The 25286-nt window shown below is 41.5% G+C and overlaps 1 pseudogene; it reads right to left on the bottom strand.

Annotated features, from left to right (window-relative positions):
• Window positions 1-25286, bottom strand: LOC147425622 (uncharacterized; annotated as a pseudogene).

Here is a 25286-nt window from a genome sequence, read left to right as displayed (position 1 = left end):
TCACATTTTAGGATGTGCCATGACTGCATCTCCTCCAAGACCATGTGTCGCCTCCATTGTGTGCTCAACTTCCCCACCATGCGCTGCAGAAACTACAATAAAATTTTGGTTAGGGACAATGCTCTTAGCAAAAACTACATTAATACTAAAATTTTACTAAGAAGTCGTAGAAGTCAATATTTGAAACAATCACCTATTAAATGAATCCTATGACACACATTGCATACCCTGTTTGAAAGGCGTGTTCTTGATATAATCCGTTGCTAACCCAGGATATGCATGAATACCTTCTAGATATGGGAGTAAATTCATGAGGAGCACATTGTCGTTGCTCGATCCATCGTAACTCCTTATTGTGACAAGCGTATGTGGTGGGTTTTCAATTGCCTTCTTAGGATTGTCATCTACTAGAATGGTGTCCAGAGGGTCCTTGATGTATGAGGCTACCAATTCAGATCGAAAGTTCTTCACAAACACCAAGTTGAATTTTGGATGCTTGCCTTCGCAGTGCCTCTCTTCACAGTGTCCTTGATGCAGACAAAACTTGAAATGTCTCACCATACCCAGCCTCTTTGTATTTACTCTTAATTAAATCGATAATGGGGGTCAGATTTTGCTCTTGCATGGAGCTCCAAATCCCTACATCGAATAGCTCAAACACCACTCTCAACAATAGCAATATCCCTGGTTGCAATGACACACCCATTCTCCCTACATTTAGAATATTTGCAGCGTGGGAAGGAGCACTTTCCCACCGCCACTGTTTCAACAAGACACCGTTAACATCGAACACTATGAATTTCCTTTTCGCATGGCAAGAAGGAAGTGTGCCTGTGCCTTCACGACGATCAATTACCAAATGGATCTTACTTAGCATCATATTAGGAGGGATACATAATTCAGTCTTTCACACTACTCAAGGAAGAAAGACACTTACCATTACATAGATGTTGCAATTCTTCCATTGACTCTTGTCGATCTAGCAATAGTACATGTCGACCCATTCGCAGCCCCGGACGTGCCAGAAGACCGCAACCAACATACATTTGTAATACTACATTACCCTCCTCTGTATAGAAAGAGAGTAGCTTCTAGTGTAAAGTTGGACTTCTCTCCATGCCCCCTGAAGAGATATCATAATTTTAAATGTATGTCTGGAAATTTAGATAAGCAAATACAATGGAGGTGAACTTTTTGAAAACTCACGACATACCTCGCCAAGGACAACCATCCGTTTTGAGTTTCCAATGACTAGCGTTGTAGTAATCAAAGATAACGTCCAAATCAGGCTTTCGATTCAATCTGTAGGCACCAATTTTGTGGAATACAACGATTTCCAAGCAACGCATATGTGGGACTTAAGACTCATAATGAGGACACACTCTATCACACACTATTTTTCCAAAGCAAGCAAGTAGTTTTACCTACCGTAACACCACCATGGAGGCTGAATAGAGTAGCACACACGACGATAGTTGTATGGTCAAGATAGTATCCATTTCGATTTGCTAGGCTCGATAATGTCCATGCATGTTCTCGACGACATATCAACAGTAGATTTCCCTTCTCATCAAGATACTCCCTGGCAATACCAACAACCTTTTGGATTTGATTGATTTCGAATTGGTTCCATTTGGGGATATTGGGTAATGTTATCCCAACGACGCTTGTGTTGGTTGGTAGATGACAAAATCTTGCATCGCAACTTGCATTTGTTGTCCCGCCTCGCACCCGAAAGCTTCGCCTAGCTACTATAGAAATTTTTGTGAGTAGGACACCTACATCTCCCTTGCCCGTCTCGTCAGCTGCTCCCATAGGATCAATAGCTAAAATCGCAGAATCTGATTTTAAAGAAATGAATATGCAGTTAGTAAGGTGAGACAATAATACCAGGAGTACCTCAGGTTGTTAGCATACCAGAGCTATGTGCCATTGAATTCTGCGCTTCATCGTGAGGTGGAGTATTGCATTGCACCATTACATCTGGATCTAACAAACACGTAAGTGACTGTATTTTAAATACTTAAAGATATATTCTCTTTGATGCTACACACTTGCTCACCTCCAACAAGAAGAGAAGGCTCTCCGTGGTGACCAGTCTCTTCTACAGTAGACAATCCTGTTGAAACTTTGGTTATTGTGCCATTTGCATCATCTGCATCCACCCACTACAATAAATACATTGCTTACTGCACAACACATACCACAATCAATCATTCCATACTTACGAGGTAGACCGATAATTCTTGTCATTTCCTTAGAGCGTATGGAATTCTGCATTCCTTCACTTTCAGTGGTCGCCTGGCGGTGTAAAAGAGCAGGCCCTATATTAATTCCAATCTCTGTGCACTGTCGTTGTGCTTGTTCATGTGCCTCGTCATGCGAAGGAAGAACATGAGGCTCTGAAGTGGTATGAGATGCTGGTGGAGCTTGTTCAAGCTCTAGGAAATGACTATGAGCTTCTGATGGCAATGGTTTTTATTGTTGTTGGGGAGGTATTGATGAGTATTTGGATGGTTCAAATTCTGGATGTTTTGTGGAACTATTAGGAGCTTCAATGATCCCATGTATACATGCAGATTCCATGGGTACATGGGTTTGAAGATGAGGTGACTTGATTAATGTGCCTTGGTTCTCTAGGCTTCTCGGTGTTAATAGGTTCTCTCCCATTGATTGTGTGTCTCCCTCTTGACCTTCTTTCGGTCTTGATGTACTAACCTTGTTTAGAGGCATTGGAGTATCTCTGTCCATTACTTGACCTTTATCCTTCTTCGTGCTGCTCCCCTGTGGAGAGCATATAAATTACAGGAGCAATATTAGTTAAACCTTTCTATTCAAGCAACAACAAGGGTGTGCGAAAACTTGCCTGGGTAGATTGTGGGGCTCTTGTAGGTTTAGCAATTGGAGAAGGCGGCACATCACTTTCATCTTCATCATCCTAAAACTCCGAAGGACATTCACCTTCGCTGTGCCTTGGTTCACGATTCTCCTCCTCCGCTTCTTCGTTATCTGTCTCCTCAGTCACAACATCTTTTCCTTTTAGGGAACGTAGATTCTTACCCTGGCAAAATTAATTTCACGGTTGCTGTTAAATCCTCACATGAATTGAAAATAGTTTAACTATGGTTTTGTATGCTTTTACCTCTTCTTGCTGTCTTTTAACTCTGCCGGTCTCTGCCTCCTTGAACTGCTCCCGCTCGTTGGGGGGGAATGTGTCCTTCGCAAAGTCAATGAAAAGAGGACACTCAACATAGACTTTTTTGGGCCACAATGCTACACGTTGTTCTTCCATATACATGCATGCAGTGTGCTTCACATTGAGCCACTCTTTTGTAACTCTAACTTTATCTGTCCAACCCATGTTCCGCACCCATCTGGTATATGTTTGCCAAAATATACATAATGTCATCCACTCAAAATTTTTAAGATTTAGGAATCACCAGAATGGATCCTCCAGATTTCATGGTTGTTTCCTTGAATTCACTGCCAGTTTCTTTCAACTTGTTCTGGGCTAGCATTTTTGCTTTCTCTTCGTTTTCAATCCGTTGTTTTTGTTTTCTCATCTCATATTTTTTGCTTCTGCTCCTTTTGATTCTTTGAGAAGAAACTTTTTGGTTCTCCGAATCATCAGAGGAGTTGTGTTTCTTTTTATTTGCCTACGCTCTAGTGATTACCTTGATTGGTACAATCGGTTCTCTCTATGATGAGCTACTAGGCATCACTTGGACTACCTTTACAACAGTTTTTCCCTTGCTCAAAGGATTCTTAGGACAATCTTCTGGAAAGTGTCCTCCCTTTTTGCAACATTGTATGCAATAGGCTTCAATTGGTTTGAGGTTTTTGTCAGGCTCTGGACATTCATTCTTCCAATGGTCATCAGCACCACAATTATGACAGTTTTCTCTTCTAGGCTTCATCATGGGTCTTCCCATGGGAGGTCTGACACCTTGATTAGCTACATAATACATTGGTGTGAGCTCTGGTGGAGCATAAGTCATGGTTCTTCCATTGGTGGTGGATGTGGATTGTACCAATCTCCTTCTACCATTATTGTAGATGGACTAGGCTCTGCATAGAGTGTAACAAGCACTAATGCTTGTTCATCTATGACTCCTTCCGACTGCATGTACTTTACAGCCACTACATTATGTCCTGGATACAGAGGTTTTTTTCCCAACACAGGTTGAGGTCTTTCCATACCCATTGGTGGTCTTTGAGCTCGGGCCATATTAGGCTGATATCTGTATGTGGGTTGTCCCTGGGGCCTCATGGGCACGTATTGAACATTCCCATCATACTTTGGTCTGAAGTAGCACTCATGTGTTTCATGGTTGGTCCATTTACCCTCGATCGCACACCATTTTTGTGGCCTAATTGGTTGTCCCTGTGGAGGTATCCCTTGTCCTGGTCCTCCGCTTTTTGCATATTGTTCATCATGTCGTTCATCCTTTTTAGCATATCTTCTATGGCTGAGAGTGGTGCTGCAGCAGCAGCCGTTCCCACTTGTGCTGGTTTTGTGGGATGTTGTTTTCTCACTTTGGTTATCCTTAGGGACATCCTCTTCATTGAAGATCTCACAATTGTCTCCTAGGTCAATAGCATCAGACACACATGCTTCTAGGGTGGTATGCTTTTTACTATAGAGTATAGCATGAAGTTCTTTGTTTAGCAGTCCCTCCAGAAATAAGGATACAAGTCGTTCTTCTGCAGGTATCTCCATCTTTGGGCATCTGGCAATGTATTGTTTCAATCGAGTTGCACAATCCCTAACAAACTCACCATGTTTCTGTTTAAAGCTATAGATTTGAGCTACCGTATTATGTTTAATCCCCGTTTTGGAACAAGCAGCTACAAATCCTTGAGCTAATGTGTTCAAGTCCATGATTGACCTTGGTGGAATGTTTTGGAACCATGTCAAAGCTTTTCCTTCTAATGTCATTCCAAACCCCTCGAATTGAGTATGGAAATCGAATATACGCTTTGCTCTTAGCACTTTCTTAAAGCTTGCTAAGTGGTCATATGGATCCCCTGATCCACTGTATTTTCTGACCCATTTTTGAAAATCATGTGGTCTGACATCTATTTGGTTCAACTCCAGGTCTTCTTGGAGTTGGTCCTGTTTCGAGTCCTTCAAACCAGTCTGTTGGAAATAGTGACTCATGTAGCCCTGGACTGGCCTTAGTGTCACCCGGTTTTCTACGTGATGAGGTGGTTTCTGGTTTCTTCACATTACTCTCAGATGATCTCTCACGATGTTCGTCTCTTGAAGTTGTTTCAAGTCCTTGCCCCAAGATCCAATAATTTATGGAATACCCCTGGTATTTGGTTTGTTCTACCTCCTCAGGAGTCATCATAACGAAGTTGTTGTTATAACAATCCCTAAACAAGTAAGTTGATAGATCTGCAGATCTCTTATCTTTGATCTTGAAGATATAGATGATCTTCATGGCCGTTAATTGTCCTGGTTTGGCATGAGAAGTCCACAAAAGATCTTTTATGTTTCTATCTTCCCAACAATAGACTCCGATCCTAGGATTATCCGTACTAAGACGTTTCAAAGGCTTCAAGTCTACTTGATCGTGTCCCTCGAATTCCAAAGTTGGTGGTCCTTCATTTGCTAACATTATCTGGGATTATAGTGTTTACTTCTAACCCCCATTTGTCTACCACATCAGGATTTTTGACTTGTACATATTGAGTTTCGTTTCAATATATGTACATTTTTCCTTATTTGTTTGCCCTAACCTCTTCTTCAAACTCAATACCATGGTCATCAATGCGAATAGCATACTCCTCATTAGGGTCCAAGTAAACCTGGGTTCCATGACGGTTAGTCTTGTAAAAAGAGAGTATATGCCATTCCGATTTCCGAGTGAGTCGAGTAAGAAGACATTTCGGATGTTGAATCTGAAAAAGTGTCTAAGACTTCTTCAGGAATTGTGTGCAAGGAATTGCCTTGATTCATGCTTTCTTCAGTAGATACTCTACTGGACGTTTCTCCGAGTATGCTCCGATTTCCTAGTACACGACCAAATCTAAGGTTCATATAGACTTATGAAGCCCTGGATAGAGTACTCACCTTTGGATTGACTTGTCGTCAATTTTCACTAGTTCCAATTGCAACTTTCTATCAAGCCATTGATTCCTTGTCTGCAACCTGATTCCTATACAAAATTAATCAAGTTAGCTATTCTTCTATAAATATAGTAGAGCTCTTGAGAACTCTCGTGATTGGTCTCTGTATATCACTTCAAATCGTGTTATGGAAGTCAAAATTTGACTTTCAGATTTGGCTTTAGCAAAATCAAAGATCTAATCTACAACCTGTAAACTGAGTGTATCCGTACCAATTTTGATCCGATTGAACCCAAAATTTCCCTCTGGCCTTATTTTATGCTGGTTTAATACTATATAAGCCCAAAAGTCAAAATTGAAGTCTTTGGATAGCAGAAGTAAATAATCACGATTATTTACTTTTGTCAAGTTTTGGCACTTTTTGGATTGGTTTGGCAAGTATCAACTTGTCAAAGCCCTTGGACAAGTTTTAATAAGTTTGGACAAAATTTGATCAAGTTTACCAACTGTTTCGTGTTCCCAGACTTTGATTTCGAGATTCTGGCTTAAGTCTCACTTTTATGGTCCAAATTTCATCAAAATTGATTTGTGGGGTCTACTTGATGTGCTTGACCTTGTAGTATACTCAAATTTGCAAAATCATCAAGTTTTGAAGTAGATGTAAACAATCGCGATTATTTACTTTTGCTAGGTTTTCATAAATTTTTATCCCAACTTTGACACAGATCTGTTAAGCACCTTAAGATAAGGTCACTAGCCAATTTTCATCAAGTTTGGGTAATTTTTGGTCAAATGGTCATCACTTATCCTGTCTGCAGACTAACTTTGCAATTTTAGTCACAATTTTCAATCCAGTGATTCAAATCTTACCAAATTTGTTTTGTGGGCTGATTACAACATGGTTAAGCTAGTGGTATGCCAACTTGGTCAAAAAAGTTCAAAAACAGGGCAGATGTAAATAATCGCGATTATTTACATTTGATAATTTTTTACAAATTTTTGGTCAACTGAGCATGTACACATGTTTATCACATCAATATAATCCTATGGATCAATTTTCAATAAGTTTGGATAAATTTTTTCCAAATTTATACTCAAGATTTAGAAAGTCAGTACAAACTTTAGTTTTTATCCAATTTTTTGCCAGTTTAGTAATCCAAATCTTTTGGGCCTTTACAAAAGTTGTTTGTACATATGCAATAAGTCAATGGTATGAACCTTGGCCAATTTAGAGCAGAAGGTTAATAATAATCACGATTATTAATTCGCTTTGAGTCCACCTTTCAATCTATCGCACTCCACTTCATACAATGTGCCACTGTACCTCGATTGCCTATAGTTATCACTAGGGTGTCGTTTTCAGGGAGACGACACGATTTCTTCAGCAAAGCATACTTCCTTGTAGCCTCGTTCACAAGTCGATTCCACCATGTCTCTCGACGTAACCAAGTGCGGAATACGGAGTGGTCGTCTACATTATTACACAACTACGTTATTTAATACTAAACTCTTTTTTTTGTTGAACATTTATCGCAAAATGACCTTACTTAGCACTGATTTTAGGCTTGGATAATGTGGTTGGATCATCGCTAACCAAGGCCCTTAGCACATTGCTACGATGATCGACTGGTAGATCGGCGCATGCAAGACTGTATATTCAATCATCTGTCAACCACTTTGGTCTCCTACTCCAGTCTATGTCCATAAGCAATCTAGAAACAAATGTTAAAATTTTTTAAGCAGCACGTGAATGTAAACTTAACTCCCTTTGAAAGAAATCCCTATTAGTCTTACCTCCACCACTCTTCCCCTAAGTTAGGATCCACAATTGCAGATGCCCGTTGCGTATTTTTTCGGGCTTTCTTGTCAGCCTTATAGAATGCGTTACGGTAATGGGTAGTGAACTCCTCCGTTGATAGCTCATTTCGCTTATTACTCACAGATTGCAAAGCCTTTGTATACTTTGCCTGAATCGTGACATTAGTTCATTCTTTGTTTGATCCACTACATTGTCATGGTGAGAATAACCTAAAGGACAATGAAACTTACCAGATATAGAGATTGGGATAGCAGAATAAGAGGAACCTTGTACCAGCGTCTTTGCAATCCCCCACGCTTATTCATTTCAGCATCTAATTCTCGTTGCAACCATCCTGGAACATCTTCCTCCAAACCATTAAGCAATGTATCCATGTTGGCTGTGCCCATTGCTCTTACCATACATAGTATATCTATGAAGGAAGTTTTTACGTAGTCTTTGTCATTAATGCTGTGGCAACAAAACTTACACCATTAAAAGACTAGGTAGAGTGTTGAGCGAGCCAGCAGAGGATCACACCCACATTTTTGCTCACACTCATCATTTTTGTAACCATTGATTGTAATAAATGTCTTTCCGACATTGATTTTGAATTGAGCCATTCATTAAGTAACGGGACTCAATTGAGTTTCCAGCTTGTAATCCCGAAGTAATTTCACTTGCTGACGTAATTAGTTAGAGATGTTCTCACCTCCAAGGCTGAGGTATATAAGCCAAAGTTTTTGTAACCTAAGGAAGGATTCAGATTATTAATCAAAGTGAGTTTTTGAGCACCGTGACTGTGTCTGAGAGAGAGTGAGAGAGAGAGAGAGAGAGTCTTATCTACTTGCTACGCGAGCTACGGAGCCGCCATTGGAGAAGCGACACCGCCATTGTGTTAGCAACGGCGAGAGCTACGCACTGATACCAAGAGTGCACGCTATCGGCTTATATGTGTGGTAAGTTCCTACGAGCTTCGGTGTGAGTTCTCTTCCAACTCGTGTGTCGGAATAGAGCGTGCAGCATATCTATAGAACCACAACGAGTAGAGCTACGCATTAGTACCATCGGGGTCAAGTTTCGGTCACCTGTATTTTTCGGCCTGTCTTCATACGCGTTTACCGCACGGAGTGATTATAGGTTGATTTTGCAGTTCAAGTCTTTAGGGTGTTGTTCTTACCTAGTGCATAGACTTCCCCTTGAGTTTGAGATCGATTCAATGATTCTAGATCCTGTTTTGTATAGCATTCGTTCGTAGTATGGATTTCAGTCACTTGCGTATTTTAGAACTTAGATTTGATTTCCTTAGTAGTGATTGTCATTAGAAGGTCGAGTAGGTGATTCGACACCCACCTAGTTGTTTCCATGCGCCTGCGGGTCAAGCTCCGTCCTCGTCTGACAAATTCTGTTGTTGGTTGAGTTCTCGCTATTTAGCTTCCGCTAGCGGCGTAACCGCCTTAACATTTGGTGCCGTTGCCGGGGACGAGAGCCCTAAGTAGGTGACCTTAGACTAATCCTACGAGGTGAGTCGTATAAACTACTTTGTATACTTTAGTTAGAAAAGATCTAGGAGTGGTGGACTCCAAAGATCTCGAGAGATACTAGGAAGTGAGGTATTCCTGGGTCTTCCATGTTGACAGTATTTTTAGTTTAGCTTAGATTTGTTTGTTGTTTTGTTGGTGTTGAGTAGTTGTTGATAGAAGAAGAATTTGCTAGTCCGTGAGTGACAGTGGATATCTTTAAAGTCACAATTACCAAACCCATTTTATGATTAGGAATAGCTTAGGTAGGACTTCATTTGATCCTGATCTAGAGCTAATAATCATTGGAGTATTTGCTTGATATGGTTGATTGCATGTTAGATCACTAAACCGTCGAGTTAGTAGTGAAACTTGCAATAAACAAAAGTCAGAGAAATTTTCTGTGTATCTGGGAGTTGCTGAGCACTTGAGAAAGCTTTAGGAAGGATTCTGTGCCAAAAAACTGGAAATCTGCAACTTTAGACATCATACGCGTATGATGTCTAAATGACCAAACAGAGACCAAAACAGAAATTTTGACTTTACCAGAGTGTTCAAAAGGGGGGTTATACCCTAATTTCAACTTAAAACAAGAGCATTAACACTCAAAGAAACCCGAAAAGACAAGTCGGAGTCCAAGAAACGCAAAGAATAGGAAATTTTGGATTCAGATCTTGTTTTTACATTCAAACCTGACAAAAACACTTGAAACTCAATTATAAACATTGGAGAAGGCTTAAAACCAAAAATAGTCAAAATCTGGGACAAAAGACATCATACGCGTATAATGTCTTTTGGCACATCCACTGCTTATTTTTTATATCTGACCTGACAAGATTGTTACAAGCACTGTAGGAAGCATAAATATCAATTTTTGACCCAAATTGATGAAAAAGACATCATACGCGTATGATGTCTTTGACCTAATTTTGGACATATTTTGATACTTTGCTAACACAGATCCATTGTAATAGCTGTCTAGAGGTTATATTTCAAGTTTCATCCCATTTGGATCACAATTGACCCAAAAAACAAGTCAAAAGCGGAAAATTTTCAAGAAAAGCCTAAATTAGCCATAACTTGCTCAAACAGAGTTCAAACTGAATTTTGTGAGTGGAAAGAGCATAAGGGGCCTACTGAGAGTGAGCATAACCAAAATAGTCTAAATCTGTGAAAAAAGACATCATACGCGTATAATGTCTTTTTCAGCATAACTGCAACAAAATTCTCACTTGATGAAACAGAAGTTGTCCAACTGACAAGATTAAACAATTGACCAAGTATCAATCAGTTTGGATCAATTCTGACCACAAAAACTTGGGGAAAACAAATTGCTGAGACGGAAAAGTTAAATCTTAGGGGAATTGATGAATTTGAGATCGGGCAGGAACCTCCAGAATAACCAACCAAAACAAGGGGAACCAGCAAGTGTCATATCAACCGAGGGAAGTGTAAACCAAAGTTGGGTGCAACCATTAGAGCCGATCTTTGAAGGAAGTGTCTCTGATACTTCTTCGGAGAGATCTTACGAGATTTTCACTGAACACTTGGAACACTTGAACCTGAACAACAAAGAAAATATGGCAGCAGGATCATCAAACCCTTCCGCCACAATGAAGCTATTGTTCATAAAATACCAGTACGACAATGAGCAAGGTGCCAAGATCTACAAAGATGGAATGGACCGCTATTGTGTAAAGATAGAGGAGAGACCTAGTGAGTTCAAGGACTTAGTGCCTGTGAGCTATAGCGGAGATAGATATCTAGATGACGAGGGTACCATGTACTTGGTAGTCCTAAACCCTAACATTGTGGACAAGTGGGGATTGATGGGCACCAAAGCCAAAGTAGATGAAGAACTTGAGGAGAAAGCACCAATAATGAACTTCCCTGATGCGAGGTTAAGAAGACAGAATGAAACTACAAGGATCAACACTGATAACATCTATGTGGGGCTATACAAATATAATAATGGGGAGCAAGATCTCTATTATAGATGTGAAGAACCCTACACCGGAGAGTTGACAGACCAAAAAAGACTTTATGTCTTTACCTACACAGAGGGATCGGAAGTGAAAATTGCCGCTTACGACAAGTATGGCAGGCAATACTCAACAATGGGCAAGAAAGAATTAGAAGGATATACATACTTTGGGGGACCACTACATCAGTATTATGCTAGCTCACAAAGACCAGCACCAACAAATGGAGGGCAAAACCCAATGACGACAGGAGGACAAAGAACTCAGGCTGCTGACTCTTTCAGTCAACCTCAGTACTCGAAGCCCGGACCAATGGGATCATTACATTCTAGAGAGTCAATGGATACGAATCGAGGTAGTGCAGTTCCAATCCCCACGTATACCACTCCAGGTCCAAGGTTCGAAGCGGAACCATCACATTTACCTCCTAGTAGTAGATTCAGGGCAGGGGAACCGACAAGGGTAACCCATGAAGTCCATGATGCTAGAGAAAGCTTTAGCCGGGACACAGGAGCAATGAGATTGGTAGCAGACCATAGACGTATGAGACCATCTCAAGTAGCGAAGTGTATGCCAAAGAAGTATGGTGGTTCGGGAGATCCGTATGCACATGTGTCACTCTTTAAGCAAGTCTTAAGAGCTGAGCAGATAACAGATTTCCATACACAATACGAGGGATTTGGTCTTACTCTAGAAGGTACGGCATTGACATGGTTTCAACCACTGAACATAGGGGGATTCCATGACATTGACCATTTGCTAAGAGAGTTTGCTGAGAAATTCTCAAAACGAGGGATTAAGCACAATACGGTCTCACAAATATATGCTTTTAAACAGAGAGAACACGAAAAAGTGAAGGAAGCTTCACTTTGCTTCAAACAATACATTGAGAGATGTCCAGTACGTGAACGACCACAAGATGACAGACTATATGTTCTCTTTATTGAGGGATTGAGGAACGACACTCTCAAGAAGGACTTGCACTTGAAAGCTTGTACAAGTTTCGAGCAAGTGACGAGAGAAGCATTGTACTTAGTGGATAACTGTACGGTTTATGGAGAGGTGTCAGCGGATATAGATTTCGCATCCAGTAGCTCTTCCTCCGTAGCGAGCGAGACTACCACTAAAAAGAATGTTCAAACAACAACCATGCCAAATGTAGAGCAAATGATAGAAGATGCTCTAAAAAGGATGGCACCATACCAAAAACCATTGCCAAAAACACTGAAATGGTGTGCTATTGAACAAAAATGGACAAACCATCCAACAGAGGAGTGCTATTACAACAAAGGGTATGTAAGGGAGCGTCAGTATGCACCTCTTGCTCAATTAGCACCACCTCAAGTACATCCAGTACCTCGATACCCAACGGGAAATGTACCAGGACCTATGGGGATAGAAAGACCGCAACCGGTATTGGGACAACAACCACCTTTACCAGGAGCAAGACCAGTAGGCATTAGATATGCACCAACCTTAGAGAATCAGGAAGAACAAGCCCTAGTGCCTGTTCAAGCCTATTATGAAGAATCTGGTGCACACATGTCTCCAACTATGTATTACCCACCAGAAGAACCCAAAAAACCAGAACCATGGGGCATGATTGGGAATGTTGGAATACCAACATTACAAGTGCTTCTGATGAAGAGAGATACAATTTGGATGCAAGAACATTGATGTTCATAGCTCATGGAGGGTTAACAGGACAAAGACCATCCTATCCACAAAGGACGAATCAAATGGGACCAAGACCAGCACTAGGACCCTGTTACAAGTGTGGAGGTGACCATCTGATGAATGTTTGCCCACATACGGAAATCATTAGAATTAACGCTTATTGCACTGAGTGTGGGGTTACTCACTTCATTGAGGATTGTTCAAAGAATCCAAACAAAGTGCAAAAGACGACATTGAATATGCTAGAAACTATTCCTACCAGCAGTGGGTCTGAAAATGAAACTCTGATACCAACGCAAGTTGTTACTAGAGCTCAAGCTAAGAAAACCACTAGAGAACCTGAGAATGGAAAGTTAGTGACTGAAATGGTTAGTCCAGGACCGCGGAGTCAGAAAAACACATGGAAATCTAGAAAAGTACGCATGAAGTTGAGAAAAGAACGTGAAGACGCTATTCTAGCTGAGGAACTAAAGCGAACTAAAGATAGATTAGAAAAATTTGAGAGTCAAAACGGGAAACGAGAGATGAGCCCGGAAAGAACGAAACAAAAGAGTATCAAAGAAACAACGAGCTTAAGCTCAGGGGGATCAGTGCTACTCGACAAAGTACACGAACCATTGGACGCACTGATGAGAGCTTACGAAGCTAGGTTAAAGAACAACCAAACACAAGAACAGAGGTGGATGACATACCCAAACGTGGAATTGGAAAAGCAGAGACTTGAAATGTGCCAGAGAATGATCGAGACTGCACAAGCCTTATTAGAACCACCAAAAGAAACAATGAATTGTGGAATGGAAAACCCAATTCAGGAAGAGACTATTGTTTCACGGGTAGCTGAAAAGACTCCCAGTGCACAAAAGCCTGAAAATACACATAAGGATGACCGCATAGTGTTGAACACAACCGATCAGGAGATAGAGAGTTTTCATCCAGTCATACAGAGGTCTTACGGAAGAGATGATGATTACAATGAATTTTGGAAACAAGTGAGAGAGGCAAACTTTGCAAACGAGCTAAGTTGCCAAGCTAATCAGACAAATTGGGAAAAGGACATCAAGAATCCTCCCATAGTGCAATTTGAGGCAGTATCTCAAGTGGAATTGGATCTGCAATCTTACTGGGGAGATGGGGGCTTTGTTAGAACAATGGAGAGCAAACTTCATTCACTGAATACCTTACCTTCATACTTAGGAGAGTATGAAGCAAAATCCGAGACTAGAGCACTTCCCTCACGAAGAATCTCATCAGAAAAAGTCATGGACTCGCAAGGATTGATAGAGATCTTGTCAACACCAGTGACATGCACTATCTCTCTAGCTGAGCTTTTGAGGTTAAGACCACATATGTGGACCACTGTAGGAAAATTCTTGGAGAAATTTGGGGTAAAAGACCCAACATCGAGACTGCAAGAGGGTATACAAGAGCTGAGTAAACCACAAAAGAACGCTAAGCCTGTACCCTTAAACAAGGTCGGAGAGTATTGCGAAGGTGAAGAGGGAAATACAACCTTACCAGTTGAATTCCAAGGAGTGAACACGATGGCAATACTAGACAGCGGAGCTGGGGTAGCCATTGCTACAAAAGAAATCTGGAAAAAATGGGGGAAACCAGCAATAAGGAAGACTAGGTTGAAACTCCAATTAGCAGATGGACACATGGAGAAACCTATGGGGTTATTAGAGAAAGTCGTAGTGAAAAAGTATCTTTTGCCGCTCACCCAAGACATGCTTCTCAAAATACATCAAGAAGAGCTGCGTGTCCAGAAAAAGAAAAAGATTGTGGAGGAAGCTCAAGCTGAGGCGAAGGAAAGAATGGAGAAAAGAAGACTACTGCGTCAGAAACAGCGCAATGAAGGAGCAATACGAATAAACGCAGTCAGTATAACAGAAATGGATAATGACAAAGAAGAACCCATCATTGAATGCAAAGTAGGAACCAACCAAATCAAAGCCAGAGCACTATTGGATTCAGGATCTCAAGCTAACCTACTTTCACTCAGTTTGTATAGACAATTGACAAATGACACTAAACTACAAACTGCCAAGCAAGAGTTAAAGAGTTACTCTGAGAATTCAATCAAAACTGTCGGATGCACAGTTTTACATATACAGATTAACCAATATGTGTATCCTCATATGTTTCACGTGGTTGAAGACCAAGCTACACAACATCCATTATTGCTAGGACAACCATGGCAGAAACAATACAATGCAATGATTGACTGGAGTTCTAAATCAGTGCTTATCATATACGAAGGTGAAAGTCAATCAGTTAAGTTCACCAAAGGAGCAGAGCCAACTCCAAAGCACGAATCCAAAGACAAAGGTAAACAACAACCCGAGAAAAAGAAGAAGCAATGGCGACCAAAAGTTTCTTTACAACCGGATTACTCTTCGACGAGGAATTCTCAATAGTGGATAAGGAAGACAAGCAATAATATAACAGCTCAACCTTGGGAAAAAACGGAGTCAAAGTTGGTATGGAGACCAAAAAAGGTTGTGCCAGAGAACACAAAGGTGGAAGACAGAGTCTTCAATACCAGACAACAGAGTGATTCCAGACAATCAAGGACAGTGAAACAGATCTGGATTCCAAAGAAGTTCATGACGGCACAAAGCTATAGCAAGCAAATTTGGATCCCAAAGATTTGTAAACAGGAACTCCCTTCAGTACAATCAACGGAAACTCCTAGGTATTTCAAGGCGAGGAAATCACCACAAAGGACAAAGCAGGTTTGGGTCGCAAAGAGCTTGTGGCAAGCACAAGCGAAGCGGAAGCAGATTTGGATTGTGCAAAATAATAACAAGGTAAAGATGAATCCATCTACTGATTCTACTACCGAAGTATCACCAACCCAAAACCCGACCACCAATCCTTCAATCAAACAAAGAGCAGCTTTATTGGAAAGGCTGTTGTATCATCGCTCTGCAATTGCATTGGGAACTTATGACCAAAACAACTACAATGCTTCGCCCACAGACACTTCATAGTCGTCCGGGAGGACTCAGACTAGGAGGGGGGGAGGTATACAGGTATACAGGAGTTACAAAGCAGCTACAAGCGCCAAAAACAAAGAAAAACAAAAATTATATTACAAGGGCAGTGTCTTACATGATTTTGCAATTTTTATGTTTGATTACGGATATTGATAATATTTATGCCCTTATAAACCTTGTTTTGCAATAAGAAGAGATCAAATGATGAATTTGGGTCTCTAGACGTGTAAATATCACTAAATAAGAGTGTTTTTGGAGCAAAAAAGTGAAAAAAAGTGGTAATCCAAGTCCAGAAATCACAAATAAGTGTATATTCATATACACAGGGTTACCAGCTATTTATCGTGTATGTTTGGAATTTTTTGGCTTCAATTTGCTATTTTTCTTTATTTTTTATGATTTTCTTGATAAAAGTAAAAAAAAAAAAAAAAGCAGGTGAAATGAGATCGGAAAAAAGAAAAGAATAGATGGTGATGGTCCTAATGACAAGGGCAACCCATGGTAAAAATTGGGTACAATTCTGAAAAAGTTGCGGAAAGCCCGAAATGACAGAATTTTAGCAAAGTAGACAGATTTCTCAGAAACAGGTCAAACGGAGTCCAAATTGAGAAATTTCAAATCCTAAAGTGCATTTCACGACGAGATAGGAGCACATGTCAAATTTGGTAACAAGTGATCCGGGAAGTCCGAAGTTAAGTATTTTTCACTTCACTTTCAAGCTCATTTCCACTATTACCTTCTTGGAGAGAGCAAAGAGCACACAGGAGCATCCGACCTTCTACCGCCTTCTACGACTGCTACGAGAGGTTAGAGGACACCATACATGAGAGGTAGACTCGTTGCCATAAGATTTTGATGCTTATCGTTAACTTTTGTCGCGAAAACTGACCAAAACCAAGAAACAAGAGCAGACGGGGAATGGGGAGGAACGCTAGGTAGGGGCACAACCGCCTAACCAAACCTTGCAAGAACTTAGAGGTGGGTTACCCTAACATAGAAGATGGGTTTCTAACACTCAAAGCTCGAGAAAGAACGACTTGAAAAACCCTAGGTCAACAGAGCCTGCAAGAGGCAAACAGAAAAAAGTTGTCGAAACGACACAAAACTTCTCAGGAAGCTTAACAACATCGAGGGCAATGTAACCATGGAGTATCTCCGGGTTTGGATCACCAAAAGTAGGTCGGAACAACCGATTCGGCTGCGGACACACAAAGCGTCATTTTGGCATAACGGCTAAAATTGACGACGAAATGACATGAAACTTCACAAGCAGCTTCAAATATACATGGATGACTTATGTTTGCAAGCAAAACCCAAAAGAAAGCTGATTCACTTACCGATGGTGAAAAAGACGCTTTCGGGCAACCAAATGGAGAAAGATGGAGAACGGGGAGCCAAAGTCAAGTTCAACCAAATAGGTGGCTTCACAACATATCCAATGAGTTGGAAATGCAACTCTCGAGAAGAAAAGTTGAAGAAATTCAACTCCAAGGCAAAAAGACGACTTCAGAGACTGAAATGCCTATAAGGGGGCTTTTTAGCTAAACTAATGACTTTTTAAGTTGAAAACTAGTTAGCAGGGCTTAGGGCACTAGCACAAAGCATTCTTTGCACAAAAAGACCAACATTTCAAGAAAAGACATCATACGCGTATGATGTCTCACAGCATGATTTTCACATCCATTTCAACATTTGAGTGCATAGCCTCATTCCACATGTTAATCACATCCTATGAACCAAGTATCATGAGAATTGGAGTTAGAAAACCCAAGGAAAACCAAAAAGACGCAAAGTAGGCCATAAAATTGATTTTTGGTCCTAATTTTGTCAAAATAACTCCAAACTCATTGAAACTTTGTAGGATTGTTGATTAACACATCTATAAGCTATCTGGAACCAAAAAGCACCATTTTGACACAAAAGACATCATACGCGTATGATGTCTATTTGCACTTACAGAGCCAAAACTGCTCATTTGACATCATACATCCATTATATATATCTAATACATGCTACATATGAAGTTTGGAACCATTTGGTCAAGTGGATCACCCCATTAGCCCAATTGAGGGAAAATCCTTCATCCAAAGCCTATTTTAGCCCAAATTCAACATACTCAAGTCCAAACCAAGATTTGAGTAGAGACAGTCCTTCACTAGAACATGGGGAGTCCACAGAATCAATCCCATGAAAAATTGATGAAAAAGACATCATACGCATATGATGTCTCCAGAGCCATTTTTAGCCCAAAATCTATCCAAAATTCATAAATCCACTGAATAAGCCTATCTAAAGCCATATCCAAGCTTATAGAGAAATTTGGTCCAAAAATACACTAAAAGACATCATACGCGTACGATGTCTCACTATGTGATTTTGGTACCTCAGGGCTTCAACCACCAAACAGAAGTGATCTACATGCCATTTGAAGGTGAACCACCAAGTTTTATCCAATTTGGATCATAAAATCCAATTCCCTTTCAAAATTTTGCCAAGAGCCTGATTTGGACTAAACTGGCCAAAACTTGACCAAATGGGATCCAAACTCAAATCCAAGCATATGATACTCATGTATACACTATCAGCTACAAGCACAACCAATATGAAGTCATTTTGACACAAAAGACATCATACGCGTATGATGTCTCCAGCATGATTCTGAGCCCAGTTTGCATATTTTTTCACCTACCCTGCATCCTTAGGCCCTGAATAGCTCATGTTTCAAGTTTCAAGTCATTTGAATAGTTAAAAGCTTCATTTCGGCTTTCAGTACTAAAAAGACGCTAACTTCTGAAATTGGAGTTACAGGATCCATGGATTCCGCCAAGTTATCGGCAACGAAGAGGAAAAGACCGACAATCAAAGATGCTCTTGTAGAAGCGGAACCCTTTGACATTCCAGTAGAAACCCTCAAGCCAACCAAAACTTGGGTGGAGGAAGTACTGGAACAAGAGGAAATAAAGATCTACCAGGGGACTTTCAGAGATCCTCAAGGGCAAGCGGTGGATATACCGATGATCCCACAAGAATTGGTGGATTATAGCAGGTCAGAGAACATCAGCAGGTACCTGGAAAGGGAAGACTTGCACAGATTCTTCACCTCGAGACCATCAGGTGTAGATACAAGAAGAGTGTATGAGTTGGCAACCTCCATTCAGAAGGATGGGAAAGCCACATTGACAGCAATAGATGGAGAGAAAGTAGAGGTACAGATCACTCCACAGCTCATTGCAGATGCATTGAAGCTGAACAACAAAGGGAGCTCTATCAGGGAAAGAAGGGAGGCTATAGAGGTTTATGGGTCCAAGAAACAGAATGCAACTTATGGAGATATGGCAGACCAAAGAGCGGCAACCCTTTGCCGACTGTACAACCAATTTCTCCATATTTGCAGTAAAAGACCGCAAAAGTATACGACACCGCCCCATGCCATTGCAACTACCATCACATGGGCATTGAAGAGCAATATGCCAAAAGAGGTGAATTACGCTCAGCACATCCACGAGCAAGTAATTGCCATGCACAACGAGAAGCCAAAGTATATAGGAGGAGCTGAAGTTCTGACAAGAATAGCTTATGAAGCTATTGGAGCCAGAGATCAATGGCCAAAGGTTCCCTCCCAGAATGAGTGGCTTCGAGAAGCCGATGAGGAGGAAGAACAGCCTGAAGTATCCAAGAGGGCGTCCACAAGAGCACGTAGGAAACTAGAAATAGTTTCAGAACCTGAAGAGAATGTGGATGACTACATCAACCTTTGCTAGATAAGGCCTTCTACCGTATGGCCTACACGTATGTCCCACAATAAGCACTTCATTCACACCAAACACTGACTTTGTCCCAGACAAGGTAAGGTTCACTTCTTTTAAGCTTGAAAAGATCTTATCTTAATCATTGATATGATTGTTCATATACTTGTAGAAAACCCTTGAGTCCAGAGCCACATCTATATCACTTGAATAATATTCTTTGATTGGCACATCATCAAGAAAGGGCATTGTAGTTTGAGGTATGAACTCACGTAGGAATCTGCTCATACCATTCAGCATATGCGCAACTGAATTAGTTGCTCCTTGAGTCGGTAAGATGCACATCCTTACCAAACTCAAAGGTGTTCTCATGGTAGTCAAGTACCTGCTTTCCATTGCTAGTTGGAACTGATCATACTTTGAGTACAAATCCCCCATAGAAAATATTGCCCTTCCTGCAAATGCCTCTACAAACTCATCTACAGCCGGCCATGTACCCACATTTCTAGTTGTAACCTTGTTCACAGGTTGCATATCTTGAATAAAGTATAAAGAATCATTTTTCTTTAGAAATGTGAACCACCAATTTGGATATGGAGCACAAGAAGGCTCCAAAATACCCGTCTTGATCTTTACATTAAGCAGCTCAATGAGTTTTGGAAAATGAGCCTTTGGAACTAGAATAGGCAGCAAGTTCCAAGCTACATGAGGGATAGTGAATATCACCAGAGGAGCAACAACAGAAGGATCGACATGCCCTATCTCATGCGTCTCAAATGCAAAAGCCTTTACTGGAGCAGCAACCTGTCGAGCCATACACTGAAGAGGAAGTACAGCTTTTAAAAGCTGAGCTGAAAAAGGACGACAAGGGGAAGAAGAAAGTAGATGAGTCTACTGAACCTCAAGAGAAAGACGGGCAAGCAAACAAAGGGAAAGCCAAGATGACTGAGGACAATCAGCACTCCTTTACTGATATACCCAGCCCGAAGAAGACGGAAATCATTGTGGAAGAGACCACAAGGGAGATGGAAACGGCTGGTATGGAAAATCCGGAGGCCGGGACCAAGGAAAAGGAGATAGATCCAATTCAGCAAAAGAAAAACGATTATGAGGATCTGGTAGCGATAGGGTACACTGAAGAAGAGGCCCTTGAGGCGGTTTATGGGATCACCCTACAAAAATGAGATGATCGGAGAGGGACAGAGGAAAATACAAAGAGTACAAAAGAAAGTGATGAAAAACTGGACGAGCAGAACGTACTAGAAGAGCCGAAGCCAGTGGAGGTGGTGGCCAAAAAAGCTATAGAGTTGACAGATGAAGATGAAAAAGACATGCACATGGTGCATGAACTGCTCAACAAGATCAAAGAAAGATCCAAGGCAAAGGAAGTGGAGATTGAGACAGCCAAACAAAGGGAAGCCGAGTTGCAGAGGAAATTAGAGGATGCTATGACTGAATCTGAAAGTCATAAAGCATCACTCTACGATGCGGAAAACGAGAGAGATGGCTTGATACTCCAGCTAGCCGAGGCTTCAAGAGAAGTAACAAGTGCACAGGAAGCAAGGGAGCGGATGGAAGACGACTTGGAGGCGGCTAAAGATGAGCTAAAGATGAGCTAAGGGAAAGAGTCGAGCTCCAAGAAAGAACAATCACTAGACTCAGGACTACCCCTAGAGCTAGCAGAGCAGGAACCGAACAAGAGGGAGCTCTTGTACCAGTTCTGGAAGACCAGGTCCGAAGCTTACAAAGAGAGCTAAGATTAGAGCAAGTGCAAAGGTTGCACATTGCGGAGGGATCATTGGCAGCAGAGGAGAGGCTCACTTTAGAAAATCAAACACTAAGAACAGAGAATGAGACCCTCCGCAAACAGCTCCAAGATCTACAAGAGCAACAAAGAAGAGAGACAGAGACACCACAAGAAGGATCAGGTGGAGCAGCCATAGAGCTACCAGAAACTTGAGAGGCAACCACAATTGAAGATCCAACCCCAGCTCAAGAGGTGGCCTCAACTTCAGGAATCTCTGAAGAAGAAGAACAAAGGCTCCATGACCAAATAAAAAAGTCAACAGAGGAGAGTGCCAAGGCGGAAATGGAATGGGAGAGGAGACTCCTAATCTCCATTAGACTTCAGGGATTAGACACAAAAGTGCTCCATGAAGAGTGGATGCAACCCAGCCTGCCTTTCCCTTTGATGAAGTTTGAAGTGATAAAAACGAAAAAAGAGAATAGAGGAGGAGCAGTATGTCGCTCTTTACGAAGGCGACATCACAAAAGAGGAACAATCAAAGAAGATTGTAGATTCGCAGCCTAGATGGAGGAAAGGCTGGCTGAACAAATACCCAGCCTACCTCATCTACTTGGTAGAGGCACCAAAGGAGATTCGGGAGGATGCAACCTTCTGCCCGATGCCAAGAGTCAGAAGCTGGAAAGAGCATGGCAGGATTGCAGAAAAGAAGCCAAATTGGCTTAATTACCCAAGGATGCCAGGACCAAAGGCATGAGAGAGAATAGGTAAAGCCTACATGTTGAAAACCCTAACGGGCACCATCAAGCTCTTTACTGGCTCTCCTGACCTTTCGTGTCAGATGCTCAAGAAAATTTGCAGGACTCTCTTAGCTTGCATTGAAGTGTTCGTGCCAGATAAAGCCACGACCTCGAGTCTACTATCGACGGCCGACACAGTGACTGATATGATGTATGACCTTTCATTGCAGCCTTCTCCAAAAGTGTTGCACCTCCTATACCAAAGGATTATGTTTTTGCCTAGCTTCCACATGCAAACATTCGAAGAAGCTTTCTACACCGGCTTTTTCACCCACGAAAGCAAAATATTCGGCCCAACCTTGACCATCGGCAACCTGCGATACGAATCACATTTGCAGATGCTCAAGACGACAGGACTTTATTGACCAAGCATAAAGGTCATGTCAGGGACGACATGAACGAGCCAGCAGAGGATCACACCCACATTTTTGCTCACACTCATCATTTTTGTAACCATTGATTGTAATAAATGTCTTTCCGACATTGATTTTGAATTGATCCATTCATTAAGTAACGGGACTCAATTGAGTTTCCAGCTTGTAATCCTGAAGTAATTTCACTTGCTGACGTAATTAGTTAGAGATGTTCTCACCTCCAAGGCTGAGGTATATAAGCCAAAGGTTTTGTAACCTAAGGAAGGATTCAGATTATTAATCAAAGTGAGTTTTTGAGCGCCGTGACTGTGTCTGAGAGAGAGTGAGAGAGAGAGAGAGAGTCTTATCTACTTGCTACGCGAGCTACGGAGCCGCCATTGGAGAAGCGACACCGCCATTGTGTTAGCAACGGACTGATACCAAGAGTGCACGCTATCGGCTTCTATGTGTGGTAAGTTCCTACGAGCTTCGGTGTGAGTTCTCTTCCAACTCGTGTGTCGGAATAGAGCGTGCAGCATATCTATAGAACCACAACGAGTAGAGCTACGCATTAGTACCATCGAGGTCAAGTTTCGGTCACCTGTATTTTTCGGCCTGTCTTCATACGCGTTTACCGCACGGAGTGATTATAGGTTGATTTTGCAGTTCAAGTCTTTAGGGTGTTGTTCTTACCTAGTGCATAGACTTCCCCTTGAGTTTGAGATCGATTCAATGATTCTAGATCCTGTTTCGTATAGCATTCGTTCGTAGTATGGATTTCAGTCACTTGCGTATTTTAGAACTTAGATTTGATTTCCTTAGTAGTGATTGTCATTAGAAGGTCGAGTAGGTGATTTGACACCCACCTAGTTCTTTCCATGCGCCTGCGGGTCAAGCTCCATCCTCGTCTGACAAATTCTGTTGTTGGTTGAGTTCTCGCTATTTAGCTTCCGCTAGCGGCGTAACCGCCTTAACATAGAGATAATCATGTATAGCTAAGCTTATAGAATTGACTAGGAAGAAATACTCATGCTATGGCTAAGCTTATCGATTCGAATAGGATGTGTTAATTATGTTATAGCTAAGCTTACCGATTCAAGCGTGCCACCACACTGAGAACTTCTCCCTCGTTCTCTTTAGTGACCTTAACCATGCAGGCTTCCACACAGCAATGGTACTTAGGCTCCTCTTTGTGAACTGCAAAGCAAAATTATCTTGCATAGTTTCACAAAATTCATCTCATCTTGATATTGAGTCAGAAACAAAAGTGTATAAAGTAATCTACGTGTATCAATTTGTGCATTCCATGCACGAAGACGGTGATTCCCATCCCATGTGTACAACATTTTTCCTTTCACACCCCCCCACCCGGATTTATGCAATTGTTTCTCAAAATCCTCATTAAGTTGCATCCAGATTGGATCCCAGGTTTTCCAAATAGCATGACTAACTTCTACTGCATCTAGATCTGGAGTCCTTATTGAAAGCATGAACCTGGCACGATGTGGAACATATCCATTTCTAGAGAACTCCAACGCTAGATTGTGCACACGATCTTGCACTGGCCGTACCGTTGGATGTGGTAACAAGCGGCACAATGGCACTGGTGGTAGTGGTACTTTGCGAGTATCCTGTATAACCGTACTTGAATAGCTTTCAATCTTGTAGTTTGTGTTAGGAATGTTAGATGAGCATAACATTTTAGAAATTACCAACCTGAAGGCGATGCAAAGTGTCATCGAGCAAATCCCATTTCAGCGTGGATTTCTCGGTAATAGTAAAAAGACAGCGATCTTCATCCCCGCATCCTCTCTTTCGTCATCTTCTTCACTTGAGTAGTTCGCAATAGGGACCTGGTCCTTTGATGGTGCTGGTACCTCGGATTGTGTAGTGACCTCTGCATTGGCTTTCACTGGCTTCTGCATTACTTTTGCTTTGGTGACTTCTTTCTTTGTGCTAGCACCTTCCTTTTTCAAAGGAATTCTACCCTTTTTCTTTGGGGGCTCCCAGCTAGGGTCCTCTTCTTTCTGATCCCGTGTGACCCTCTTGCTTTCAACGAATTCACTTGCTTGATCTGCACTTCTTTTCTTGACACCCGTCGACTACTTGGCCATAGGCAAATAATAATTAGCTTAGGTTACTGGCAAACAAAGATTAATTTCATGAGTAAATAGTGCAATAAACTCCAGTGGCTTACCTCTGCAGCAAGAGTCTTTGGAGGAGGCTTTGAAACGATTGGTTTGGGCATAACACCCGATGCTATGCTAGTGGCTCTTGGTGCGACAGGTACTGAACCTTTGCCTCCAGAGGATACAGTTCGTTGTCCTTTTTCCTGGACACAAAATGTTCGATGTTGCTTGCAAAAGAGAGCATGTAAGACTGAATAAAATTAAGAGGTCTCATTACCAATTCTCTTATCGGCCACGCCACAACTGTACCCACTGCTGCACCTAAGGTGCACACATCATCGTCAATGGGTGGAACATGTGGCAACATGAGACTGGGAGCTGATGCCGATTGGACGGCTACTCCCAACGTGCCTCTAGGAAACTCTCTTCCATTTAGCTTTTCGTGGGGTAGAGACTGTATCAT

Source organism: Adiantum capillus-veneris, chromosome 25 (genome assembly GCF_014529385.1).
Source record: "Adiantum capillus-veneris isolate H3 chromosome 25, ASM1452938v2, whole genome shotgun sequence".
NCBI classification, from domain to species: Eukaryota; Viridiplantae; Streptophyta; class Polypodiopsida; order Polypodiales; family Pteridaceae; genus Adiantum; species Adiantum capillus-veneris.
Note: the sequence above shows the minus strand (reverse complement) of the source record. Positions and strands in the feature narration are given on the sequence as shown.